The sequence below is a fragment of the Coenobita brevimanus genome, chromosome 30, assembly GCF_032717465.1.
Source record: "Coenobita brevimanus isolate Jiangsu-jjx chromosome 30, ASM3271746v2, whole genome shotgun sequence".
Classification (NCBI taxonomy): Eukaryota; Metazoa; Arthropoda; class Malacostraca; order Decapoda; family Coenobitidae; genus Coenobita; species Coenobita brevimanus.
This window is the reverse complement of record NC_136983.1, coordinates 12,070,935-12,091,192: the sequence shown is the minus strand read 5'-3', so window position 1 is coordinate 12,091,192 and position 20,258 is coordinate 12,070,935.

The window sequence follows — 20,258 nt, the reverse complement described above, 5'->3', positions numbered from 1 at the left end:
AACGGACATGATTGTGTGCAACACATATTTTAGGAAAAGAGACAGTAGGTTAATTACGTATGAGTCTGGGGGAAATAGCAGTCAGATAGATTATTTTCTGGTTAGGAGGGCCGATAGGAGGTTAGTGAGGGATGTTAAAGTTATAGGAAGTGAGGAGTGTGTGCAGCAGCACAAACTATTGATTTGTGATATGGTGCTTAAAGAACAAATGATGAAAAAGAGGACTTATGTACCTAGGAGGAAAATATGGAAGCTGAAAAACCAAGTAGTAAGGGATGCCTTCTATAGCGAGTTGAGGAGAGTGGTGGCTGAACAGGGAGCTGTAGACAGAGGCGTTAATGAACAGTACAGAGCCCTCAAGAACAATTTCTTGAGAGTTACTGACGTAACATGCGGCTGGACAAGAGGACCACCAAGACATAAAGTAACTTGTTGGTGGGATGAGGGTGTAGAAGCTGCAATTAAGGAGAAAAGAAGGCTTTTCCGGGAATGGAAGAAGGGTGGTAGCAAAGAGGAATATTTGGCTGCCAAGCGTAGGGCTAGGAGAGAGGTATACAGGGCAAAGTCTGAGTCACAGAGACAATTACTTGATAACCTAAATCATGGGGAAAGGAAAAATATATTTTGGGTGGCAGGTCTGGTGAAGAGGGATAATCGGGATATCATAGGTGAGCAGTGTGTGAAGAATGATGAAGGAAGGGTAGTGGTGAACAGTGAGGATATTAAAGATGCATGGAGAGAGCATTATAACCGGTTGTTGAATGAGGAGTTTGACTGGGACAGGGAAGGTTTGGAGCCAGCAGATCCAGTGTCTGGCCCTTGGCCTCTGATTGATACTGCTACTGTGAGTGAGGCAATAGGCAGGATGAGGGTGGGGAAGGCAGCAGGTGTATCTGGGTTGACTGCCGAAATGTTGAAGGCCTCAGGCGATATAGGGGTGAGTTTAGTCACTGACCTGATAAATAGGATTATTTATGAGTGTGTTGTCCCAGATGATTGGCTGAAGAGTGTAATTGTAAATGTGTATAAAGGGAAGGGTGATGCCCTGGAAAGAGGGAATTATAGAGGTATAAAGCTTTTAGATCAGATAATGAAGGTAATGGAGAGAGTTTTAGAAGGTATGATTAGAGAAAGAGTGAATATTGATGAGATGCAGTTTGGGTTTATGCCAGGTAGGGGGACCACTGATGCCATATTCATTGTTCGACAGCTTCAGGAAAAATATATTGGTAGGAGAAGGGATCTTTATTTTGTTTTTGTTGATTTGGAAAAGGCCTTTGACAGAGTCCCGAGAGAGGTGGTGAAGTGGGCAATGAGAAAGCTTGGCTTGGAGGAGTGGCTGGATAGGGTGGTTATGGCCATGTATGTGGGTGCTCACACCCAGGTGAGAGTGAATGGAGATTTGAGTTATGAGTTTTCCGTGAATGTTGGTGTGCATCAGGGGTCAGTCTTGAGTCCCATGTTGTTTATCATGGTACTTGAAGCCCTTTCACGTGACTTTAGAAACGGACTCCCGTGGGAGTTGTTGTATGCTGATGATTTGGTGTTGATTGCAGAGAATGAAAGGGAGGCGGAGGAAAGGTTTAGGAAGTGGAGAGATGGTATGGGGCAAAAGGGTTTAAGGGTAAATGCAGATAAAACAAAAGTGATGATATCTAGGGTTGGTGGCGGTACTGTCAAAGACGAGGGAGAGTGGCCATGTGCAGTTTGCCACAAGGGCGTGGGAAGTAATTCCATCTTGTGCGGTGTGTGTGATAAATGGGTGCATAAGAGATGTAGTGGTATCAGAGGTAGACTGCGAGATAATGCTGATTTTATGTGTACGGCGTGCCGGGGTGAGCAGGTGGAGATCGTCAGACGTGAAAGAATTGAACTTGCTGGTGAATCTCTTGAGTGTGTGGAAGAGTTTTGTTATTTAGGAGACATGTTGTGTGCTGGAGGTGGGGCTGGAGCTAGCTCTGTGGCTAGGGTGAGAAGTGGTTGGAAGAAGTTCAGGGAGCTCTTGCCTCTCCTGACATTGAGGGGGCTCTCCCTACGTGCTAAGGGGTCTTTGTATGCAGCGTGTGTTAGGAGTGTAATGCTGTATGGCAGTGAGACCTGGGCAGTGAAGGAGGAAGACATTCGCCGGCTCAGACGTACAGAAATGACAATGATTAGGTGGATGTGCAGTGCGTCCCTGCGTCCAAGGCCTGGAGGGGCTGGGTTTACAATGGAAGAGTTGAGAGGTAGGATGGGACTGGAGTGTATTGGTGTTGTGATGAGGAGAGGTAGATTGAGGTGGTTTGGACATGTGGAGAGGATGGGGGATGATAGTTGGGTGAGGAAGGTGAGAAGTGTTAATACTGGGGGTGGGGTTATGAGGGGTAGACCGAGAAAGACATGGGACGAGGTCATTAAGTGTGACCTTAGGGTTAAGGGACTGAACAGGGAGGCTGCAATGGATCGTGCAGCATGGAGAGCCGCCATTAGGTGACCAAGGCCGACACATGCAAGCATGTTGGAGCCTTTAAAAACGAAAACGAAAACGTATGTGAGTGAGGTGGAGGAGGGGAGAGGGAGGGGGAGGCCGAGGATGAGATGGGGGGATAGGGTGGAGAAGTATATGAGAGAGAGGGGTGTGAGTTGGGAGCAGGGCAGTGAAATGGCGAGGGACAGGGCGACGTGGAGGCGATTTGTTTGTGGCCACCCCGAACGGGATTGAGGCGTCTGGCAATAGATAGATAGATAGTTTTTCAGCTGAGAACCTAAACAGCTCATACGGGACTTTCTGTGTGTCAGTGCTTGTCGCAATGGAGAAGAGGGGTTTGTCTTTTGATGAGTGGGAGAAGGTTCTCTTCGAGGAGGAGACCGAGAACGAGAAGGAGGAGCAGCTGAGTGATGCTTCAAGTGAGGAGGACTGGGACAATGTCCAACGCTGGTCCCCTCAGGAGGATTTGCCTCCACCACTACCACGACTGGAACAGACACCACCACCACGACCAGTGTTGGTACCATCAGCTCAGCCATTTTCTTCACTTGGGCGACAGGCATCGCCTTTGCTCAGACCTCTTGCTCCAGCAGCCATTGCCGTCTCTCCACCTCTAACCCAGTTCCCCCTTGGCCGAGCCTATGTGACTGGTAGCAGGGCCTAGTTACGTGACACTGGCACCTGCACGCGGCGCAACTGGTGCAGGATGCGACTGTGTCGTTGTCCCCTGCCCAGTCGACAAGGGTGCTGTCTCCGACAGCATTCATCCTCCCCGACATTTGGCAGCAGCAGAAGACAGTCTCATCGATCTTAACATCGGAACCCTCACCACCTCCTTGAGGCCAGCGTGGTCCATGGCCTGGCTATGGCGGGTGGCCAAGGGGTGTCCGAGGAGTCTGAAGGGTGTCGGTACGCTGACCCACTGCCACCACTGCAGGAGGTGTTACCGTAGAGGATCCAGGGTGGAGCAGTGGCCCATTCACACCATCTAATGGGCCCTTCACAGGATCCCCAGGAATGAGGGTGGATCCGCCAATAATGCCTCTCCAGTTCTTCCAGTTTTTTTTACACAAGGGAGTCGTTGACATATTTCACCCACGAGAGCAACAGCTATGCATCATTCCTGGGGACTGTGTTGGACACATGGTTCATCTGCAATGAAGAGGAGATGGCCAAGTTCCTGGGGCTGTACTTCTTCATAGGGGTGGTGAATATGCCGACCATCTGGCATTACTGGAGGAGATCCCGTCTCCATAACTACCCCCCTTTTCCAGCAAGTGATGAGTGCGAGGCGTTTCAGGGCCATCCTGAAACACTTCCACGCCTTCAACTCACTTACTATACCCCAGGACAATCGCAACAGGCTCATCAGGTTTTGCACGGTGATGAAGTGCCTCCTTCAGGGGTTCCAGGACACCCACTTACCTGAGGAGCACCTCAGCCTGGACGAGGGCTTGCTGGCATGGAAGGGGCGCCTCAGCTTCCACATCTACAAGCCCAAGAAGCCTTCGAAGTATTCCATCAAGTTTTATATCCTGACTGAGGCTTCCTCGGGGTACATCTGGAGTTTCGAGGTGTATACAGGGCAGAAGAAGGCACTGGAGACCACTGTTTGGAGCCTCATAGAGCCACTAAAGGATCAGGGATACAAAGTTTACATGGACAACCATTATAACTCTGTATCCCTGTGCAAACACCACTTCAGTGCACGAACCTAAGTGTATGGGACCCTATGCCTGGCAAGAGGAGCACCAAAGAGGCAGCAGGACATTGCCAGGACCAAGAACCTGCCAGATGAGGGCATGGGAATGATGCACAAGGACAACGAGATGGTGTTGCTGTGGAAGAACAAGCGCATCGTCAACATGGTCTCCACCTTCCACAGCACAAGCACCGTCCAGAAGTAGGTTTGAGGGAAGACCAGGGGTGTTGACGGGAGGACAACCTATGTCCAGAAGACTGTGGATAAGCCTGTCGTGGTGGAGGACTACAATCGACACATGCGTGGGGTGGACCACTTTGACCAGATGGTCCAGTACTACCCCATCCAGTGGCAGACTGTGAAATGGACCAAGAAGATAACCTTGTATTTCATTCAGATGGCCATTTTCAATGCGTTCGTCCTGTACAAGAAGTGCTCGCGCGGGTCAGTCAGTCTGCTGGACTTCGTGGAGGAGATAGTGGACAAGTTCCTCCACTTTGATGAAGCAGAGTGGCCTGCATCAGGGCACATCATCCACCATGCCCTTGACCTTCTAATCCAACGGCCAGCAGGACCTCCGGCACTTGAAGCACCTGCAGCTGCACCAGCACAGGTGCCATCACCACCGTCTCCTGGGCCAGCACTCTCTCCTGGACCAGCTCCAGCACAGGTGCCAACACCACCATCTCCAGGAGGAGAACCAGCACAGGAGCCAGCGCCACCATCGTCTGCAGGACCAGCACGGGTGCTGAGACGACCATCAGCAGTTCCTGGTCTGTTGGGAGAACCTGCTGCTGTTGTCATGCCTGGTCCTGCAGCTGTGCCTCCAGGACGACAGGACCGGGGAAGACCAGGAGGACATCCAACCAAGCGTCGGAGAGTCATCAACAACAGTGCGGTTGTATCACACACTGGGCCATTGACGAGAGAGGATCCCCAACGGGAGGAGGCTCCGGTGCGCCCTGTGTGCCCTGGCGAAGATGAAGAGGGACACAAGTCACATGTGTCCTGTTTGTGATGTGCCGCTTCACGTGGATGATTGCATCGAACGGTACCATACCGAGTGAAGTTCGCTAGTGGGGTGTAAACACACACACACACACACACACACACACACACACACACACACACTACATAACTCCTCTTCGTCAAATCCCACAAGGTCCTTTAGGCTCCTCAACACCCCTAGGGGAAGTGAGTTTTCTGAATTTTGTAGATATGTATATTGACCTGTTATCAATACCCCTATATTTTTCACACAAATAACCATTTTCTCCTACATATTACTCATATGACAGAAAGTACAGCTTCTTTACCAGTAACTAGAAAAAGTAGTGTTCATGTCTAGTAGATTATAACACTAAAAAAACAACCCTTGGAGATTTTACAGTCTGTACATAAAAGGAAAAAAAAAGAAAAAAGGCTTGGAAGCATAGTCTTCAGGCAAAGGAGGGGGAAGACAGTCTTTTTTTTTTTTTTTTTCCGCTTGCTGTAAAACTAGGTAGAGATTGGAAGAGTAATCTAGCTTTGTCGTCCTTTTACTCGAAAATTATTGGCCGTATCGACTTCCTGTAAGAGCCACGATAAAGAGCAGTAAATTCTACGTATGTTCTTTACCAAAATATAAGCCTTTGGGAGCATATTTTGTAGTTAAAGGCAGGGGAACAGAGAGTGTTTTTTTTCTCGTTTGCGGTAATAGTCGAAAACGCTCGGCGGAGTAATCTCACTTTGTCGCCCAATTACTCGAAAACTATTAGACATATCGATTTCCTGTAAGAACCCTGATAAAGAGCAGTAACTTCTACGTATGTTCATTACCAAAATAAAATCCTTTGGGGGCACATTTTGTAGGAAAACGCGGGGGAACAGAGTGTGTGTGTTTTTTTCTTGCTTGCGGTAAAAGTCGAAAGCGCTCAGAGTAATCTCAATTTGTTGACCAATTACTCGAAAATTATTGGACGTATCGATTTCCTGTAAGAACCATGATACAGATCAGTAATTCTACGTATGTATAGGACATAAGAATGTAATTTCTCTGTAAAAAAGTCGTTGTTACATAGGCGGGAATATAGCGTTTGCTGAGCGCGCATGACGAAAGTGACTCACGGCTGTGAGTACCCAGTCTATTTTTGCGATTTGCTTGGAAACTATGAGGCGTATAGAAAATCTGTGTGGACAGTGAGAAAGCTCGTGAAATTCTACACAATATTATGAAATAAAAACATAAGGTGTGGGAGAAAAGTTCTGCAGAAAAGCTCCATGTACAAAGAAAAAGTTTTTTTGAAAAAATGGTTTTCAGTTTTGGGCTATTTTCTCGAAAATTGCAAATCGTATCACAACCGGACATTTCTCATTAGAAAGCTGATGAAATTATCAAAACTTCTAGTAACATTTTCCTATATGATGGAAAGCATTCGAATGGTGATGTTGGGAAGTGAAATTGACATTGCAAAATGTATATTCAGGGTTGCCTAATGTAGTTTTATTCGTGTTTTCCTGTTTGTTTGTTTTTTTTGTGCTTATCAGCTAGAACAAACATCGACGAATATCATATAGGTTTCATGGCAGTATATTGAGGTTTGGGTGGCGAAAATAAGGCAAGAATGCATGTTTTCAGCGGCGCGCAGGCGGGCTGGGTGGGCGGCCAGTCGAGTAAAATCGTGTGCTGGGGAACTTACTGAAACTTATGCTTGCGCAAGAGAGTTAACACTTGTCCAAATTAGATCCGTCTCTTAACCACACCTTGCCTTGGAACAAGTGCAACTTTCTTAGTTAGAGCCGTTTCTGAAGAGCATCCACCACTACCACAGTCACCAAACCTACCACCACCACTGCCATCGTCACAGCTATTGCCACCACCACCACCACCACCACAGCTACCACCACCACCACCACCACCATCACAGTTTCCATCAACACTACCACCATTGACACAGCTACCACACCCACACCAACACCACAGCTACCACCACCACCACAGCTATTATCACTGCCATCTTCATCATCACATATACCACCACCACAGCTGCCACCATTGTCACCTTTATCATCACAGCTACTACAACCATCACCATCACATACATCACTATTTCAGCTACCACCACCACCACCACCACTACAACTATCACCATTTCTGATTAATAAAATTGTTCACAGCTTCAATGAAGTAACAGACTCACAGTGCAGATGTTCAACTCCCATCCCCTCTTTCCACGAAGATGTATGAAACGTCACGTAAATGCCCCACCACCTCTTCCACGTGTACACAGTGTAACACCAATGGGGGCAATTATGAGTGTCCAAAACACCCTTTCAGATAATATCAGTCAGTATCAAATTGAAGTTGGTCCATCTCTGACCTAATCCAAACATCCTGCTAACTATCATGAATATTCTTTTTTTCAGTTTTGGATGCAGTACACACACACACACACACACACACACACACACACACACACACACACACACACACACACACACACGCGCGCGCGCGCGCGTCCAGGATTACACTATATCATATTTCTTCAGTGTTGTGTGGCTTGTTCTTGCTTCCTGGCGATTGGAAATATGGTGTGTCATTGAGCTGTATCTAATTAGCATAGGAGACTTCGAGAAAAATCTTTGAGTATTTATTCTGGACATTAAACATTTGTATCTTCATGTATGTTATTAATGCAAATATGTGTTATAGGGTTGTATTCTAGCTGGCACTGGAGGCTTCCCATTATCTCCTCATCATTAGTCATTCATACTGCACTTTAAACCTCAGTGTTATAGTAGGTTATTGATGCAGTCTCTGCCTATAATCAAATGATAAACACAGATCCAAGAGAATCGTACGATTTGATGTGCTCTAAAAATTGCTGAAGAACATATAACACGACTCTTCCAATGCTGTTTAAAGTATGACCCACAGAAATACATGGTAGAAGTATGTTATGTCCTTACGTAGAATCATTCGGTTAAGATTGACGGCCAGGTGTTAAATGTCACCAGTGACCAAAGATGGTCTTCTACGGTCTAGATAATGGGTATCGACAAGGAATCGCAGTTTTATCTGTTACCTATATTACATTCTCTCTCTCACACACCCACACACACCCACACCCACACAGCCACACGCACACACACACAGAGCAGCAGCAGCAGCATAAGCAGCTGCTGCTGCGGTGTCAGAAGTGTCACGGGATTAGTCTAGCATAGTGTGTGGCGTGAGGCAAAATTCGGATTTATGCAGGTGATTCTCAGGCTAATGGAGTCATATTTTCTTTCCAACTTCCTTTAAGAGACAAATTCAACGGAAATAACCAGCAAGTTTTATTCTCCTAAACCTCCCCTTGGTCCATCTGCCTATACTGGCTTGAATTCTCTGACAGTTCTGGAAAAGATTTGGATCGACTGCTCCTCATGTGAGCCTAGATTTTTGCACTCGCGACTCGCGAAGCGAAAACGGGTGTTATCTTTGGAGCAGCGTGTGTGTGTGTGTGTGTGTGTGTGTGTGTGTGTGTGTGTGTGTGTGTGTGTGTGTGTTATTTCTTCCTCTTCCAGGAGGTGAGGCAGCAGTTCACTCCATGATGAAAATATATGAGGAGTGTCATGCAGTACTACGAGTTGATGCCTCAAACGCACTGAATTCCATCAACCAAGAGGCAAGCTGGTCAGCACCAAGGTTAAATGCCTAGCATTTGCCCAGTATGTGGAACACACCTACAAAGAACCAGCAGACCTCTACACTGTTGGTAAGATAGCTGCTCATGATGTCGGTGTAATCCAGTCCACAGAAAGTACTACCCAGGGGGACCTCGTTGACATGGCTATGTACGCGCTGACTATGACAATGCGGCAACAACAAATGAAATATGAGGCCACCAGTGGAAAATAAGAAGCCTATGCAGATGATTTCACAGGGGCTGGCAAGGTGGAAGATGTGAGGAAATGGTGGGACCTTGTAACATCTCATGGCAGTAAAATACTTTATTACCCTAATGTAAGTATGTCCATTTTGATCGTGAAACCAGCTTACTATCAAGATGCACTGGAAGTCTTTAGAGACACAAAGGTGACTAAAGATAGTCAGAGGCATCTAGTTGCAGTGACTCAAACTAAGGAATTCATAAACATATATGTGAGTGATAAGGTTAAGACATGGGTATAAGAAATACATTTACTATCCAGCCACGCAAAAACAGAATCCCATGCAGCATACACCGCATTCACATATAATATTAAGCACAAATGGACCTTCGTGATGCGGACCATCCCCGACGGAGTTACTGCTACAGCCATTGGAAGATGCTATCAGGAAATTATTCCTCCCATCACTGACCAATGGCCACATCCCCTCACTGGAAAAGAGGGATCTTTTAGCACTGCCATCCAGGATGGGGGGCCTTGGCATTATAAATCCAGCAGCAGTGGCAGATTATGAACACAGAAATTCATGATGAAGTACGCGACCTCACTGCGAAAGTGCTACAGGAAATATGCCATGATGTCACCATATAGTCAGCTGTGTCCCCTAGACGGTGAGCAGTTCATTCATAGAATAGCAGACATTAAATGATGCAAGCGTGAATGTCAGTGCTCGAGGTTTCTGGTCACGTGGGCAGAGGGCTTTCTTTAGCATCAGCATAATCCTATGGCAGCATGTCACTGTGAACTGTCTCTTGAGGCTGCAAACAAGAGGAATGAAGAAAAAAGAAATTATCAAGAAAAAATCCAACTTTGTTAGTGCTCAATGTTTCTGGACACGTGGGCAGATGGCTTTCTTTGACATCAGGATATTTGATCCTATGGCAGTATGTCACCATGAACTCTCCTGAGGCTGCACACAAGAGGAATGAAAAAAAAAAAAAAAAAAAATCAAGAAATGATTGAACATGTAGATCACGGTCAGTTCCCTCCCCTTGTGTTGACAACATCAGGCGGCAGGGGTCCAGAGGAGGGGAGATTCTACTCGAAACTGGCATAGGTTCTTTCACAGAAGTACAGTAGCATCAACCTCAGAGTTCTGTTATGGCCTGGATGACATGTGGACTGTCATTCTCCCCCGTGAGGTCTGGACTCCTAAGGCTCAGGGGCACAAGATCACCAGTCCTCAAACCTCTCTCTTTGGCGGATGCAGATTACGAAGCTACTGTGGTCGAGAGTCGCACAGACCAGCGACTCCACTAGATTACTACCCTACTATCTTCATTAGCACTGTAATGTTATTGGAAAAAAAAAAGTAATAAATTTAGCAGTAGATGGTTCGCAACCACAGTCATTGGCTTGATTGGGGTCAACAAAGTGGAATATGAGGGTTAGTGTTATCCTTCACATTACAACCCCAAATGGTGAACTGCATTATGAATGTTGGTTTATATCTTCACAGTATTATTCCCAAATGGATGGAGGTGTAGAATTAAAAAAATAATATAAATATGTAGTAGTAGTAATAGTATTAGTATTAGTAGTAGTAGTAGCAGTAGTAGTAGTAGTAGCAGTAGTAGTAGTAGTAGTAGTAATAGTACCGTAGTAGTAGTTGTAGTAGTTGTAGTAGTAGTAGTAGTAGTAGTAGTAGTAAAATAATAATAATAATAATAATAATAATAAGAAGAAGAAGAAGAAGAAGAATGATAACTTGTGAGCCTTTAGTGATTAACACAAATAAATATGCACAATCTCTGACAACGCTGTTCCTTATAACACAGACTTCCCATGCACACCCCAGTCATCAAGGCCTAGTGCGATTATTACTCTTGTTAAACGATATTGTCTTTATATTATAAGGTACAAAAAATATAAAACCAAGAAAAAATTAAAAAAATAAAAATACAAAAAAAATAAATAAATAAGATTAAAATTATTATATATATATGTACGTTTGCATGAAAATGTGTCTGTATGTATGCATGGAAGTGTGAGTGTGTGTGTGTGTGTGTGTGTGTGTGTGTGTGTGTGTGTGTGTGTGTGTGTGTGTGTGTGTGTGTGTATGTATATATATATGTTTGTATATATATGTATATATATTTAAATGTATATACATATATATATATATATATACATGGCCTTAATAACCAGGGGCTTCGGCCCCAATGGTTGATAGGCCGGAAAAAAAAAAAAAAAAAAAAAAAGTTAAACGATAAGTATTCCGAGCTGATGAGACGTAATCCTAAATCGACTGAATTTTTCTCATTTATATGGAGCGATCTCACTAGCGTTTGGATGCTGCCAAGGCTCGATCGGTAGCATACTCATTTCACGGATTCTATGACCTGAGTTTTTGGTTCGAACTCAAACGGACGGTAGAGGCCATTCAAAACGGGAGCTGGTGGCATATTCTTTCACATGCTACACCGTGTCGGTTCCACGACAGTCACTAACACACACAGACAAAGCTGTTACATAACCTAGACGTTCACATGCATAACTTACTACAGACATTCCTCCCCCATTCGTACTTCTCCGGCTAGGAGAAGGGTTAGGTATGGCTATTATTCTCCCTCCGGGAATTAGATCCTTCATAAAGATGATTTTATTAGCGATCTTAGGAGAGACTTTTCGATCTGGAGGAGTTAGTTTAAGACTTCATTAATCTCCGCAAAGCTAACCTTCCTACCAAAACAATAAAACTGTTAGGTGGTAGTTTAAAATAAGTTTAAGAATAAACTGAAAACAACGACTTCTGGCAAGTATTAAGGATCACTGAGGGAAGGAATAAGGAAAAAATACGGGGTTATTAGAAGGAAAAGAAAGGGGAGAGACGTGAAAAGAGGATAACTGACAAGATAGACAAGGGAAAGAAGTTTAAAAAGAATGGAAAAGATAGAAATATGTAAAAGTGAGATTAAATATAAGGAACAAGAAATGGAGATAGGGATTTTTTTTCTTTTTAAAGATTTTTGCCTATCGACCATTGGGGCCGGAGCCCCTGGTCATTAAGGCAAAAATATATATATGTATATACATTGATACATATATACATATATATACGAACATATATATATACATACATACATACATACACACATCCATGCATATGAACATACACACTTTCATGCACAAGTATATATATATATAATAATTTTTATTTTATTATTTTTTGTAGTTTTGTTTTTATTTGTTTTTATTTTTAACCTTATATTACTTATAATCAAAAATACCTAATCTAAATACCCTAAAACTAACCACCTAACAGACAAATCGCTAACCTATACTAAATCCTAAGAGACAAATAACTAGACCTACACTAATGGTAAAAAAGCCTCGACCAAGAGAACACCATCGATTGCAGATATGTAATGCCTTTCTACATTACATACCTCTACTCATCACCTGGTGACTGTCAGTCGAGGCACAACCGAATATAGGAGACATCAATATATGAAAGGGAACCAGACGAATCAGGAACATTTCCATATACGTCAGCTGTCGGCCCTAATTAGAATAACTTAAGCAAGATGGTATAATGTTACATAATTTGTACAAAAAGTGAAGAACGTCGCCCAGCAGACCACCATCGACTGCAAGTGCCCAAAACCTTCCTATATTGCACACTTGCACTCATCAGCTGGTGACTGTTAGTAGAGGAACGGGGTTTAATGTAGGAGACATCAATATTAGAAATACATCAGTGGGTGGAGGAACTACTTCAAATACGTCAACTGTCAACCCTAATTAACAGTACTGTATATACATATTTACAGGTATAAAAACTATAACCATACAGTAAAAAAGTCACATCACTCTGATCAGTCCGGTCTCTCTCAGGAAAGCCATCAATTTATCAGTCATAATAATGTCCCCATCACCCAGGATGGTGGAAAGGGTGAAGGGGACGTCTGCTGCTCTGCAGTAATTTATAAGTGAAGCATGTTCACGAATAAATCGCCGACAGCGCAGGATGATATGACCGATAGATAACACCGCATTACAGATGTCACAGTGCGGTGGGAAGCGTCTTTCCATATATGGTTTCATGTGAGTTAAAATGGTGGCATTGAGCCGTAGCCGTGCTAATACTTTTTCCTCAAGGCGACTGGGGCAGTTGGCAGTGTCCCAGTCACCCAGTGCGGCTTACAAGTTGGAATATTTAGTCTGCTCCACTGACCTTGCCACAGAAGATTTATTGATTTATTTCCGAGAGATAGACTCGACCGTAGATCACGAGGAACGTCCAAAGTCTCCTCGAGCTCTAAAGCCGACTTTGCAAGTAAGTCAGCCTGCTCATTGCCGTAGATACGACAATGACCAGGCACCCAGATCAGCGTGAATTACTTGTTGCATGAATGCAACTTATAAACGATGTGGCCCTAGATCTCGTGATAGTCCGTAATGCAAGATGCAATTGCCTGAAGGGCTGATTTTGAATCTGACAATATGACAAATGAGTCATGCCTAGAATTGAGAGCATAGTCTATGGCTTTGTCAATAGCAAAAAGTTCGGAGGTAAACACAGATGTATGAGTCGGCAACCGATACCTAAGTGCACATTCAGTCGACCACACACTTGCACCCACACATTCACTCGACATGGAGCCGTCAGTGTACAATTGATGGGACCCCAAGTGACGAACAATGATGTTACGAAACAAGTGGTGGACCTCTGCCTCCGGCGCCTTGGCCTTTGGTGCTGGGAGCCATGATACATCCACTGTAAAGCCGGGTGACTCCCAAGGCTCTATATTTTTAAACACCAACTTGTCACAGTCACTGGGGTCCACACCAAGCTCCTGAGTCAGTAAGCGGAGGCGAATGGCAAGTGGCCAACGCACCCCCCGCAGAAGATGGTGGTATTGACACAGGGGGGTACAGGCCACATTGTCAATATTACTTTTCCTAAATGTCCTTACGCCGTAGGACAAGGCCAGGTGGTCACGGCGAAAACGGAGGGGAGGCACATTCGCCTCCACTTCCATACGAGTCACACGGGTACACCGGACGCCTCCTAGACACATTCGCAAACATTTATTCTGTAGCACATCCAATCCTTTCAGCGTGGCATCGGATGCTCAGCCATACACCTGTGCACCATAGTCTAGCTTCGATCGAATAAGGGACTTATACACCATTAATAGATTTTCTGTCGGCAGCCCAGGTACTACCTGCTAGGTACTTGAGGACATTAACCGGTTTATCACAACGAGCAAGCAAAGTATTAACGTGAAGTTTAAAATTCATTCTACGATCAAAATGTATTCCTAAAAATTTTACAGAATTTTGAAAAGGTACCGCCTGATTATCCAAAGTTAAGCACAAATTAGGTACATTACGATTAGTGAAGACTACAGCTGCACACTTACGGATGGAAAACTTAAATCCCCACTGCAAGGCCCATTGGTGGACGGAGTCAAGGGCTGCTTGAATCCATCCAGCCGAAAATTGTGCATTATGGGAAGAGTGCCATATTGCACAATCGTCAGCGTAGAGCGAGTATTTAAGATTCCTCGGGATGGGAGCTGATGACAGAATATCATTGATCATAATACTAAATAAAGTAGGACTAAGCACACTTCCCTGTGGCACCCCGTTTTCCTGGATAAATATATCCGATGTTGCGTTACGGGGCAATTTGACAGAGAAAGTTCTGTCCCTTAAGAAATTTGAAATAAAAATAGGCAAATTTCCTCTTAAACCATAAGCATAGAGCTTCATTAATATACCGTGTCGCCAGGTCATGTCATAGGCTTTATGGATGTCCAAGAACACCCCTATCATGAATTTTTTATTGGCAAATGCCTCTGCAATACAATGCTCCAAATTCATTAAATGATCTAGTAAACTTCTGTATTTATGGAAGCCACATTGTTGATCATTTAACAAATTCTTCGACTCTAAAACAAAAAGAAGCCTATTGTTTAACCATACGTTCCATGACCTTACATAGACAAGAAGTCAACATAATAGGACGAAATGAAGTGGGATTCATAAGACGACCAGCCTCTTTGGGTATTGGCATGACGTGTGCAAAGTGCCATAAGTTTGGGAACGTTTGAGACGCCCAAATCTCATTGTACAATGCTAACATCTTAATCAGGTTGTCCTGATTAAGATGCTGGATCATACCGTACGTGATGGTGTCTGGTCCAGGGCTGGTGTCTTTACAGGATTTAAGGGCAAGGAGCAGTTCATCTAGCGTAAACTCTTCGGGGAGTCTACGTCTTCTGTGGCAAAGTCTAATATCTGTAGCTCAGCCATGCGTTTATGATGTTGAAAAAGCGGATCATAATTGGCTGAGCTACTTACATGAGAAAAACTCCTGGCGAGGATGTTAGCAACGTCCACGGGCTCGTCATAGATGTTATTATTTACCTACAGGATGGTGACAGGGAAATATGGGCCTTTATTATTTAATATTCTGATAGTGGACCAGACTACATGTAATGGTGTTGTACGAGTCACCGTGGACACAAAGGACCGCCAGGAGTCACGTTTAGCCCTTCTTATTATTCTCCTTGCCTCAGCCCGTGCCTGTTTGTATGCAATAAAATTTTCCTCAGTGGGCTGCCTATCAAAAATCCTGTATATCCTATTGCGTTTTCTTAATGCTTGTCGGCAATCCGGCGTCCACCAATGTGCTCTATGCTTTGGATGAACTGTAGAAGTCTTGGGAATAGCAGCCTCAGCTGCGTGTAATATGGAAGTAGTTACATTTTCGACCTTAACATCTATGATCTTCCCAGATATATCTAAATTGGCGATCCTTGAGAAGGATCCCCAATCTGCTTTCTTATAGTTAAATTTTTGAGGTGGAGGGTCCGAAACGATGTCACGTGTATAACAAAGACAGATGGGTAAATGATCACTTCCCAAGGAGTCGTCATATGGGTTCCACGAGAAATCTTGATGTATACCAGGGGAGGCCAGAGATAAGCCAATGGCCGAAAAGTTACCAGTACGATCATCTATACGAGTCGTTCTACCATCGTTCAGAAGACAGATTTTTTTTTTTTTTTTGTGTCCGACTCTGGGCATAGGCTTCACAGCCTGCTATCAAGGCCCAGCAGTCCTCCTACATACCATACACCTCTTCATGTCACCACTTCGGCGCTAACACCCACCGTCCATATTGAATACATGCTAGGACTGTCTCATACAGGACTGGTAGTATTAGGTCGGCTACTTGCTCCCCACGACCATCAATCCTCAAGCTACCCCATTGATAGTGATGGGCGTTAAAATCACCCAACACTAACTTATTTCCAGGCAGATGTTCAAATAGTGAATTTAAAGCATCACTATCAATGGGGCCATGTGGAGGATAGTAGAGAGAGCAAATAGACAGATACGTGTTATTAAATTTTACTCTGCACGCGACCGCTTCCAGAGTAGAATTTAGAATCACTTCCGTTTGTGGGTGTGATTTGTGTGTGTATATGGCTACTCCGTGACCTTCATATCTTCTATACGGGTGGTAGTGTTTTAACTGTGGAGGATCAGGAAAGAGATAGAGAATGAAGAAGTGACAGTAAAAGGAGGGAGGCTGAGGTGATAAAGGTGAGAATGAGGAGGATAGAGTTTGTGAGGAACGAGTACTAAAGGTGGGAGATGAGTCAGGGAATGATAGAAGGGAGAGAAGAAAAAGACTAAAGGGAAGAAAGGGTGAAAAGAGACAGGTCAAGGAGAGGAAAATTAAGAGGAAAGGGTCTGTAAGGAAGGGGGTAAAGGCGGAAGGGAGAGGTTACAGGTATGGGAGGGGAGAAATTAAGGACATGAGAAAAGTTTAATATGAGAAGAAGAGCAAAGAAGGAATAAAAATAAAGTAAAAAAAAAACGTAAAACTGAGGAGAAAGAAAAAAAGTTTGTGAGGAAGGCAAGACAGAGACAGAAATGAGAGGTGCAGAAAGAGGATAAGGCGAGACCGGGGTTAACAGGGATTTTAAAAATTGGGTGACCAAAGGCTGACCAAAACTAATTTTGGGGTGACACAAGGAGAACTCATCAGGAGGGTCCAAAGCGATTCCTCGGAAATTGGGGTAGCTACTTTGTTGGCCAAACAACAGTTCAGGGGTGACAAGTGCCAAGCACGTCTCTGGCGAGATTATGAAGGAAAAAAAAATTACATAGGGAGGAGAGTATGAAAAAAGAAAGGTTATTATACTTATGAAAGAAGATTCAAGATTATATCAGAATACAGACAGAAAGACAAAAGGGAGAGATTACAGATAAAGAGAATGAAAAAAAGGGGGATCATAATATTTTATGATGGAGGATGGATGAGGAAAAGAATATGACGACGCCTGAGAGAAAAAAAATAAAAATGAATATGTCAAAAGGAAAGGATTGGGTGAAAGTGAGAAAAAAAATAGAAAATACGTAACTGAAGACGGTTTTATAATGTGTTTGAATAAGAGCACAAACTGATGATTTTCCCTGGGGCAAAGCTACATTCCATCACCTGTCACCATTTCGGAGCCATTGCCCTCCGTCTGTTCTGAATACATGCTAATGCCGTCTCGTTCAAGAGTGGTGTGGTGGCATTAGTGCGTGTGTTCATATGAAAGGCCGATGATCTCAGTGGAAGACATCATACTACACCTAGCACAAAAAAAAAAAAAAAAAAAAAAGGAATGTAAACAACAACAGACCTAGTGGCATTTCATGACTGTTTGTTACAAGAGAATACAATGACTCGAGTTTGTGAGTAGAAGATAAACTAGAACAGCAAGAATGTTCCCCCCTTCGCTGACCAAACTCTCCAGCCAAGCCTGGCAGGAAAATGTGAGGTCAAACATGTAGCATAGAAAAATTACCATGGATATTTCATAAGGGAGATTGAAAGGTGAAATTACATTCTACACTTTCTTAATCTGTCATGGAAAAGTAATATTATTTTGAGACTACTGTGATCTTGCTGCATTTACCACGATCTTAAGGAGGGGAAAAATCTTTCAATGTTTTGCATTATTCAACAACGAAAGTGTTTAGTTGGAAATTCAAAGCTAGATGCATATCTATGGAATTTCTGAATATTCTGATTATACTGCACTCTACCACATTCCTAGGCAAATTGTTCCACTTGTTTACAACCTGATGAAGAAAAATGTTTTATTGTTCCACTGGAAACATTTCCCAGTAATTTTCTATCCAATACCCCTAGCGTAGTCAGAACAGTGTATTGTGAAGCACATATCAGCTACCATATTGACATGTCCTTTAGTTTTCTTTAATACTTGAATTAGATCCCCTTGCAGTCTACACATTAATAAGTTAAACAGCTTTAACTCTTCCAAACGTTCCTTGTACGTTTTTCTTCTCAGTCTAGGTATGAGTTTGGTTGCTTTTAGTTGTACTTACGCTGGCTTCTCTTTATCTTTCTTGTAAGATCGCAACCAAAACTGAGCACAACATTCCAGATGAAGATGCAATAAATAATTGTACAAGGTAAGTATGATATTCTCTGACTTGAATTTGAATGTCTTACCAATGAAATGAATTAGTTTATTGGCTTTATTGTTTTGGATACCGCTTTGGTTTAATTATTCCAAAATCTTTTTTTCTTGGTGTATGTTGGAAGAGTTTACTGTTATTCATGGTGTAATTAAAAATTTCATTTTTACTCTCATTGATACGGATTTTGCATGTGTCAGTACCAACATTCATTTGGCATGTTTAAGTTCAGCAAATAGTTTATCATTATCCCTTTGAAACATCAATCTTTGCTCAGGGATATCTGTTCAGTTATCAATTTTTGCATCATCAGTGAACTAGAGTACCTGAGAAACACACCATAATCACTATCAATAGTATAAATAAGAAACAATATTGGCTCCAACACTGAACCTTAAGGAATTCCATTTGTAACACTCATCCAGTCTGACTTCTTCCTGTAACATCAACCCTTTAACTGTGTTCTCTAAGCCAACCTTTGATCCATCTTAGAACACTGCACTGAAACCATAAAGAAGTATATCCTTGGGAACTATTTCATATACAGTCTGGAAATCAGGATTGATTACATTGACTGACGGGCATGGAGCTAGAATATAAGAAAATGGGATAAAATTTGTCCTCCGGAGGTATTATGCATGGGGGATATTGTCCTGACACCCCAAGACTCACAGCAGGACACATGAAGATTAGACATTTATGGACTTTCACGGTTGAGGAACCTCCTTCCTGTGGTTGGTGATGATTTGGAAGGCCAGCTGTATCTCCTCCTCATTCTCTGTGAGCTTCTTATTGAAGTCAGTTGCAAGCTTGACTCCACATTCAGTGCAGTTGGTGACTACACTGACTGCCATGACCCGGCCGGAGTGCTCCTCGATGTCCTGAAGCTCCCTGGGAACTTTCATCTTCAAACACTTGAAGAGGTTGTGTGTTTGGATCATGATGAAATCAGCATCCTTCAAGTCCGTGGGGTCTCACAACACTAGGGGATCTACATGCCTTGTCCTCACCTTTTGAAAGGGCATCTGGTGATGGTTGAGGAACATCTGAGCTTTTTCTTCCGCAGACATGAGGTTCAAGAAAACGCCAAAGCCTACAAGATCCTCACTGAGGTATCAGACATGGTTCTGAAGTTTTTGAACATTGTGCCTCCCACTTCCTTGCTGACCTGGTTCTTGTAGACCTGTAGTAGCTTGAGGAAAGCCAGTTCATTTGAGGGTACATTGATTCCAACTGGTGATGAGTACTAAGCTCGAAAGTTTACCATGCCTGAGGAGATGTTTATCTGCTTCAGGGCTTGTTCCTCGTGAGGGGTGAGGGGTGAGGGAATTGGTTCTCAAAGCAGGTAAATCTTCAGCGAGTAGATCCCTGCCCCATCTATCTGGCCCTGCTGTATGCACCTGGATGATGGAATCTGCTGTCAGAATGCTTCCTCATTTCAGGGAGTGGATAACCCAGGACATGGAGTGCAAGTTCGAGGCATTCCCTGTAGTCATTGCAGTCATGGCCCTCCTGGAGCTTGGCAATGGTGGAGGAAGCCAGTTTGTAGTACAAGAATAAACTGGTTTTCACACAATAATGTAGGTGAAATAAGCATTGTTTCACTCATTGACCACATCAAAATTGCCAAATGCTTGCACAATTGACTCACTATGACTGTTGTTTCAACTTGCATTCTATTTTTCAACTTAGATTATATTTTTCCACAAACATTATACC